The sequence below is a fragment of the Myotis brandtii genome, unplaced genomic scaffold (genome assembly GCF_000412655.1).
Source record: "Myotis brandtii unplaced genomic scaffold, ASM41265v1 scaffold929, whole genome shotgun sequence".
Taxonomy (NCBI): Eukaryota; Metazoa; Chordata; class Mammalia; order Chiroptera; family Vespertilionidae; genus Myotis; species Myotis brandtii.
Window position 1 is genome coordinate 1,116,193 of NW_005371832.1, and position 9,023 is coordinate 1,125,215.

Consider the following 9,023-nt stretch of genomic DNA (forward strand, 5'->3'; position numbering starts at 1 on the left):
CCTCTGTACCTCTGCACTTTACTTCCACACCTCCTCTGAGTCTCAGTGTGCTTTTCTCTTTCCTTCTAGTTGTAGAATTTCCACTCAGCCAGCCTTCCTGTGGTTCTGGGTGATGTCTGTTTTGCCTTTTAGTTGTATTTTTGAAGTGGTTGTGCGAGGCAGCAATTTCCAGTGTTTACCTATGCCGCCATCTTGGTTTTCCTCCCATTGATTTTTTAGAGAGAGTGGAAGGGAGAGGGAGGGACAGAGAGAAACATCGAATGGCTGCCTCCTGCATGAACACTGACCAGGGCCGGGAACCTGCAACCAAGGTACACACCCTTGACCAGAATTTAACCCAGGACCGTTCAGTCCATGGGCCAACGCTCTATCCACTGAGCCACACCAGCGAGGGCTCTTTTCATGTTCTTAACAAATCTTTTGAAGAGCAGAAGATCTTAATGCTGATGAAGTCTAATTTATCAATTTTTTCTTTTATGGTTCATACTTTTTTGTTTGTCCTGTTGAAGAAATATTTACCAAACCCAGAGTCACAAAGAGTTTTCTCCTATGTTTTCTCCTAGAAGTTTTATAGTTTTAGGTTTTACATTGAGGCCTATGATTCATTTTGAATTAATTTTTAAATATACTGCAAGGTATCAGTCGAAGTTCCTTTTTTTTTACAGACGGATATTCAGTTGTTCCAGTATCACTTATTGAAAAGTTGATTCTTATCTTGGAGCCTTTTGTTGAAAATAAATCGAGCATCTATGTATGCACTATATCAGGACTTCCTATTTTGTTCCATTGATCTATTTGTCTATCAGGTGTATCAATTTGCACGTTTGATTACCGTACCTTTATAAAATCAGATAGTGTAAGTTCCCCAAACTGGTCTTTTGCAAAGTTACTTTGGCTATTGCAGGTCATTTGTCTCTTTACATGAATTTTAGAATTGGCTTTCCAGTTTCCACATAAAAGCCTGCTGGAATTTTGATTGGGATTGCATTGAATCTACAGATCAGTTTTGGGGAGAATTAACATTTGAACAATGAGTTCTGATCCATGAACAAGTATATCTTTCCATTTTTAAATTTTGTTTCTCCCAACAATGTATTTTAACATTTCAGTGTACCCAGTATTGCACATCTTTTATCAGATTTACCTTTAAGTATTTCATAGTTTTCAATGTTATTACAAATGTGTTTTCCTGGTCATTTTGGACTAACTGGAGATTTATCAATTGCATTGATTTTTCTTAAGTAATCAGCTTTTGATTTCATTCATTTTCTCTTCTTTCTGTTTTCTATTGCATTGATTTCTGCTCAGATCTTTATTATTTCCTTCCTCCTGCTTATTTTAGATTTCACTTGCCTTTTCTTTTCTAGTTTCTTTAGGTGGAAGTTCTGAGCATTGATTTCAAATCTTTCTCTTTTTATTCTAATACAGGCATTTAGTGGAATAAATTGTCCTCAAAGTACTGTGTTGGCTGTATTTTACAAATTTCAACATGTGTTTTTCTTTTCATTCAGTTTCCTGGAGGGTGGTGGTGAGGTTGAGCATGAAAGGGCCTCCCTCCCTCCTGGCCAGGGCTGGCTTTCAGGGCTGTGCTTCCTCCGGACTGCGCCTTGTGCCTTCCCAGCCATGCAGCTGCATGCTCTGCCTGTGCAGCAACCCTGTCAGCCCAGGCAGGATCTGGAGGGAGCAGCACCTCCGACTCCCAGGACAGAGGGGCTGGGCTGAAAAATACGCAGTAAGAACCTTCCCGAGGACGAGGGCTCCGTGAGGCACACTCGGGAATGTGCAGACACAGACGGGTAGTCCTCTGGCACTTCGTTGCGGAACTGGCACGTCAGCAGGCTGTCTGAGGATGACCTCTCATGGCCTTCGCTCCTCCTGAGGCAAAGGATCTGATGGGGCCATTGTGTCTGTCATGTGTCCATTTGTCTTCAGATTCATTCCTTGCCCTTCCTCTGTTATGCTCTGCTCTGCGCCACAGGGACAATGGCCCCCTGCAGCCTGCATTTCTTGGGCTCCTGTATTGGCGGGCTTCCTTCTGCGTTCACCAGTGGAGGCCGCTGGAGGGAGATGGCAGGAGGAAGGGAGAGGCCAGGATGTTGGTGTCCCTTCCTCTTTGCCTTGGGCAGCCTCTGTGTCCTCTCTGTGGCTCCTGCTCCCCTAGACGGCCCTCTCTCATGGGCACAGCTTCTGCTAGGCAGCCCTTGCAGTGGATTAGTTCCTGCCACATGGTCCTGGCTTCTGGGCTCTGCTAACACCACCTCCTCCTGTTTTCCCTCCATCCCTTCCCAGGGTTGCATCTCTCTGGGGTGTCTCACCATCCCATTGGCTTCTCAGTGCTTCCACCACCCATTAAACCCATCTCCTGTAGTGAACCCTCCCCCTCCTCCCCAACACACACACACACACACACACACACACACACACACACACACACTTGGGAATTCTCTGAATTTTCCCAATTGGTCCCAGCTCATAGAGCCATCATTCAGAATGGAGTGGCTTCTTTGGCTAGAATTTTAGGACAAGACCTCATGAGATGCTGGCTTCCTTCATGGCTCAGCCGCCCACCCCTGGTCCTAGGCATGATCAAGTTCAGGGCTGTCATGCACTGTCCGGCTTCAAGGCTCACTGTTCGCACAGTCAGAGTGAATAGTGGCCCCTGAAGTTTACCATGGGAAGCCCTTCTCTGGGCAGCAGGGCTGGCACCACTGACTGTACTGGCAAGAGTGGGTGGTAGCTTCTAGTAGGAAGAACCACGTGGGGCCTCTCTCCTGGGGGAGACGGGCTGTGTCTTAAGAATCTGTTCTTGTTCTGTCTTCCCGCCAACTGCTCCCTGCTTCTTTGGAAACAATCCGCCTGCTGTGGGGAACTGTTCCTTTCCCTCTATGTGGCCCTGATGAGCCCGTCAATGCCCACAGGCCCCTCCCCACCAGGAGTACTGACGACCCAGGCCTGGTCCATCCGTGTGTCCAAGGCCCCTTGGCCAGTGATTCCTTCAGATGGACATTTGGTCCAAGAGAGCCATCAGAGTCCTAAGACTGATAAACTTTGCACAGTCCCTTTCCCCCTGGGGCTGCTGGCGCCTCTGATTCCTCTCTGCCTTGCTCTCTCTCAACCCCCCAGCATGGAGATCTGTTGCAACAGGGACCATCGAGGCCAACCCAGGGTGAGTCGCAGAGCTGAGACAGAAGGAGGGAGACAGAGAGGCTCCTGGTGGCACTGGGTCCCCAGCTGCCCCCGGATACCGAGATCTTGCTTTAATGTGACAAAACCAGAGCGCTCCTTCCAGCTATGCAAGCCAACAAATTCCTGTCTCTGTCACTCGCGTGGGAGACACGGAGCTCGCTGAATTCTTTGTTAGGAAAGTGAGACTTTGGGGTAAACCCTCCATTCCTCTCATAGAGCAACTAATGCGAAGAGAAGGGAAGTGGATCAGCTGGTAGTTTTTCTCTCCTTTTTCCCAGTTTAATTGAGACATAATTGACACGCATCATTGCGTAAGTTTAAGGCACGTGGCACGATGGTCGGACTTACATCTGTTGTGAAATGATCGCCACAATGGGTTCAGCTAACATCCATCATCTCATTCAGATGCAATAAGAGAAAAGAAGAAAAGGCTCTTCCTGTGCTGAGAACTCTCAGGATTCGCTCTCCTAACAGCTTCCCTACACATCACACCGCAGCGCTAGCTCTAGTCATCATGTTGTCTGTTACACCCCAAGTTCTTAACTTACTACCTTATAACTGGAGGTGTGTACCTTCAGACCACCTTCCTCCAATCCTCCTTCTTCCCACCCTCTGCCTCCGGTAACCACAGGTCTGATATCTCTCTCTCTCTCTCTCTCTCTCTCTCTAAATTGTTGACAGTATTACAGATGTGTCCCATTTTCTCCCTATTTGCCCCCCTCCATCCAACCCCCACCTCCTTCCCTAGGCCTTCCCCACACTATTGTCTGTGTCCATAGGTTATGCATATGTGCATATACAGGGTGGGCAAAAGTAGGTTTACAATTATAGTACAAGTAAATAGTGTAGTAATTTATCACTTGTGTTTTATGACAGCCATTAGAACAGCTCTGACATGATATCTCACCGTGGTTCTGATTTGCGCTTTCCTGTCTGGTGACGTTGAGCATCTTTTCATGTCCCTGTTGGCCTTTATTATATCTTCTTCGGGAAAATGTCCACTCAAGTCTTTTGCCCGCAGATCCTGTGGGTCAGGAATCTGGACATGGCCGAGCGGGGTGGGTCTGGTTCAGGGTCTCTTGTGAGGTTGCAGCCAAAATGTTGGCTAGAGCTACGGTCACCTGCAACCTGACGAAACGGAAACACCCATTCCCAAAGCGGCTCCCTCGCGTGGCTGGCTGTGAGCAGGGGGCTCAGGGGGCTGAGTGTCCTCACACCCCTGGCAGCTGACCTCCCTCGGAAAGAATGACTTGAGAGAGCAAGATGGGAGCCCCTGTCTGTTGGGACCTGGCCTTGGGGTTCTACACACCTGGGGAGCTGGGGACCATGTTTCCATGAGCCAGGCTCCATGCTTATTTCACCTTCACGCGGTCATGTTAGACGCTGGTATTTTCTGTAATCGCCAGGCCCACTCAGTGCTCAGCACCTGTGTGGTCTGCATCATCACCCCCATTTTACAGGCGAGGAGGTTGCCTTGGAGAAGTTAACTCATTTTCAGGGTGCCATCTCCAGCGAGGCACCCTGGACCCGGTCTTCGGGCTTCAGCCCCTGAGCTTGTCTCAGGTCACCGTGCTGCTTCCTACAAAGCAGAACGCACCCGAAGCTGGGAGGCAGGGACCCGGTTCCGACTTAGACTCTCCACTTCAGTGGCTGTGACCCGGGGCAGTCACTTCCTGTGACAGACACTGCTGACCGCCTGCCTGCATTCAGGGGCATTGCATCTGCTCCGTGTGCATTCCTCTCGCCCGGAGGGAGGTTTGGAGACAGGGGTGCAGGCCCGGGCGGAGCTGCTCCTGAGGCTCTCAGAGCCCCAGGCGCCTTCCAGCCCGGCTCTGCCAGGCCCAGTTCTCACGGTCCAGGGCGGTGGCTGCCACACTCTCGCCAGCAAACGGGGAAAGAACAGGAAAGAGAGTGCAGACTTGCCAGCCGGGAGGGAGCCAACCTGGGAGCAGAGCCTCCGGCCCATCAGGCTTGCGGATGACCGAGGCTCTGGCCGGCATCCTGACTGCAGCCAGCCTCACCAGTGACCCTGAACCAGCCCCGCCCGCTCAGCCACGGCCACGGTCCTGACCCACAGAAACTGTGTGCAAGAGTCAACGTGCATTGTTCGCCGCTATACGACTTGTGTTTTTTTTTTGTTGTTGTTGCATAGTGACAGGTAACAAATACAGCATTTATTCCCTAAATATTAGTTTTCTCTTCTTTCTGGCGGGACCTTCTCTCCCACCACGTGACTCTCATTTCCTGGAAGTGCTGCCCATGAGGGCTTAGGCTGCACATGTGTGCTCCCCCGTGTAACAGGCTCTGTGTGAGCCCAAGGAGGGAGGGCCTCAGAGTGAGGCCCGGCCTCACAGGCCTCTAAACCCTTTGTTCTCCTCAGGGCACATGTGGTCGCTCCGGGGGTGATGTGAAAGAAAGCGTGATAACCCAGGCATGCAGAGGGCTGCACCCCCGCCCAGCCAGGCCGCTAACCAGACCTGGAAGCTCCGGAGGCAACGTCATGGTCCCTCGGAGCCTGGGTTTGTTCTTATATAGAACACGGGACAGGATTGGGTAACCTCTGCTTCCTGCCCATTCTCACGTGTGAGTCAGGAGTAGGTACATCCTCTTCTTGAAGTACAGCATTTGCACGTCAGTTGCACATGTCGTAACCGTTCAGCTCAGGGCATTGCACACGCGAGAGCATTTATCCAAGCAGTACCCAGATGCAGAAGCGGGCGGGCACCACGCCCAGAAGTCCTGCAGGCCCCGCCCAGCCCTGCGCCTACGGAGATGATGGGTCGCTGCCTGGCCACCGGCACCCTGGCTGGGTGCTCCTGTCCTTGTAGTTTGTGTTTGGCTTTGCTACTCAGCTCCGGGTTTGAGATTTATCCGTGTTGCTGTGTGTGGTTACACACGGTTCCTTCTCACTGCCGGGTAAAATCCCATCCTGGGATCGCACGATTGGTTCATCCATTCTGCCATCAATGGCCACCCCCAGCGGTGGATACCGGGGTTCCTGGTGCCCAGTTCCCTCGTGAGGTGGGCGGGTCCTGTCTCCGTACAGGCAGCTGGACGCCTGAGGGGTGGGTCGGAGGAGGGAGCGCAGCCTGTGGCCCTGGGGAGCGTCGGGAAGGGCATCGCTTGCTCTCCTCCTGAGCTGAGCAGGTGGAGCGGCAGAGGTGACCACTCCCCAGGACTGAGCTGAAACTCACCTTCGCTCTGTGGATTTGTCCCCACATTCTCCTTACCCGGATGTGGGAATTGCTCGGAACCTGTGACTGGTCCTGGTGGCAGAGTCCAGAAGGTGCCCTGGAGAGGAGGTGGGGAAGGCGGTGGCAGACCCTGGTGGCCTCCCGGACAGCCAGCCCCTTTCGCCCTGACCAACAGCGAGTCATGTCTGGTCTGGCCGCCATCACTGCAAACCCTCACTGGGTGAGGGGCCCGCTGCCCCGCGGCCTCGCCAGGGAAAGCTCCGCCAGCCCCTGTGGGCATCCCATCTCTTGCTCCCACCAGCAGCCAGGCAGGCAGCAAGTGTTGGAAGGTGGACACTCCGTTGGGAACAGCCCTCAGCCAGGCACAGAAGGTTTGTGTGTAAAACACCTTAGGCACCAGGATTGGGGGCTGTCGCCTCCGTGGTAACCGATTTGGTGACTCCCTCCCAGTCTCACCCCCTCTCCCTGACACTGTTTCCTGGAATCCCGTCCTGAACAAACTCATTTGCACTCAGAGCCTTGTCTAAGGTCCACCCTGGGGAGCCCAGCCTAAGGCCACATGTGACCAGTCTGGACAAAGGTGTGAGCAGACCTGCTAGGAGCTCTGGAAAGGCCCCCTCCCGCCCCCCAGTAACAGGAGCAGGAGGAGAAGGCCTCTATCCCACGGCCCTTTCGTTCTATTCCTGTGTGTGTGCCTGATGCCTGGGCTGCAGCAGCCACTTTGTGACCAAGAGGGCCGGCATGGCCCACATGCTGAGGAGGACAGAGCAGAGGGATGACACCTTTGACCCTCCCCGTCGGCTCGGGGTCACCCACCTCTCACTTCTTGTTAAGGAGGCGATCCATGTCCTTGCAGATTAAGCCACCTTTTCCGGGGTTTTCTGCTGTCTGCCCCCAAAGGCAACAATGACTGTCCAGGCCTGTCCCAGAGGTGTCACTGTTGGAATGCATATCCCCACACTATCACCTAGAGCAGTGGTTCTCAACCTTCCTGATGCCGGGACCCTTTAATACAGTTCCTCATGTTGTGGTGACCCCCAATTTCATTGTTACAAATTGAACATAATTAAAGCATAGTGATGAATCACAAAAACAATATGTACTTATATATGTGTTTTCCGATGGTCTTAGGCGACCCCTGTGAAAGGGTCGTTCGACCCCCAAAGGGGTCGCGACCCACAGGTTGAGAACCGCTGACCTAGAAACTCCCAGTCAGTGGCCCCAGAGAAGATGCCTGGGGTGGATGGGGGCAGAGGGGCCACAGCTTGGACGCCACAGGTGGCTGAGGGCCTGGAGCTGAGAACCAGGGTCCCAGAAGGGACAGGGACGTGTGGGCAGCCGGTATCTGGGGTCCCAAGGACAGGGGGTGGAGAGGGCAAGAAGGCAAATCCCCCATTAATCTGGCCAGGGTGAGCGTTGTTATTGTTATTATTATGAAGTATCTCAAGGCTCACACTTCTCCTGGCCTGGCCGGGCCCCATTAATGGCCCCATAAATCCCAGCCATAAAGAGTAATGGGGGGAGACAAATGAGATAATTAGGAATAAATCTCACCGAGGTGTCTATTCAGCAGCGTCCCTGGAACTGGCCAATCTTCCGAGCCATTAGCCGGGCCCCTAATTAATGCTGAGCTGCCCGGTGCGGCTGCAGAGGCTCCGGCCTGGGAGGGACCCGGCTGCGGGCACTCGGCCCCCTCAGCCCTCTGCAGGCGACCTTGGGAGGAGCTGGGACATGTGCCCCAGCCTCCTGCTCTGCTTTGCTGTCTCCGGGGCTTACGGACGCTTTGTCTGCATTGTCCCATCTGCCTCCTTGTCTCTTCACCTCCTCTCTTCATCTCACTCCATCTCCCGTCCACCTTCAATCTCTACTTCCCTCTCTTTTAAAAACATATATTTTTATTGAGAGAAAGAGGAAGGGAGAGGGGTAGAGAGATAGAAACATCATCAATTGGCTGCCTCCTGCACGCCCCCTGCTGCGGATCCAGCCCACAACCCTGGCATGTGCCCTGACAGGGAATTGAACCAGCGACCTCTTGGTTCCTGGGTCAATGCTCAACCACGAGCCACACCGGCCCGGGCTAATTCTCTGACACGGTGACTGGCCCAGGGATGAGCCTTAGCACCTTCCCTGGACCCCCTGAGGTGCCACCTGAGAAACGCCAGGTAGGCCCAGCATTTGACCCCCACCACACACCCGTCTGCAGTGTAAAGGGATGAGGCTGTCACCCAGAGAGAGAGGCACCCCCAGGGGTGGCAGGGATGCTACAGGGTCAGGGAGAGGACGTAAAACTAGGTGAGGGTCAAGGAAGGCGGGAGGGGCTTTCCTCTGGAGGAGGTGGAAGGTGAGGGGATGGAGGGGCGACAGGAGGGCTGTGGTCACAGGTACCATCTGTGCTGTGTCTCCTTAATCCTAGGAAAGTCAAAATGTGGGAAGGAGCATAAGCATGGAGGTGACGGGAGAGGTCTGTGACCCCTGTCCCCTCTGCTGCCCCCTGTGTGGCCTGAGGTTCCTATCCCTGCTTCCCCACCCCTCCTTGCGCTGGGCCAGTCCTGAGAGCTCCACGCCCACTCTGCTTTCCCACTGCCCAGCAAGTGTCCGGAGGGCCTCGGGGAGCAGCCCTCAGGCCCCCGCTGCTGCCTCATC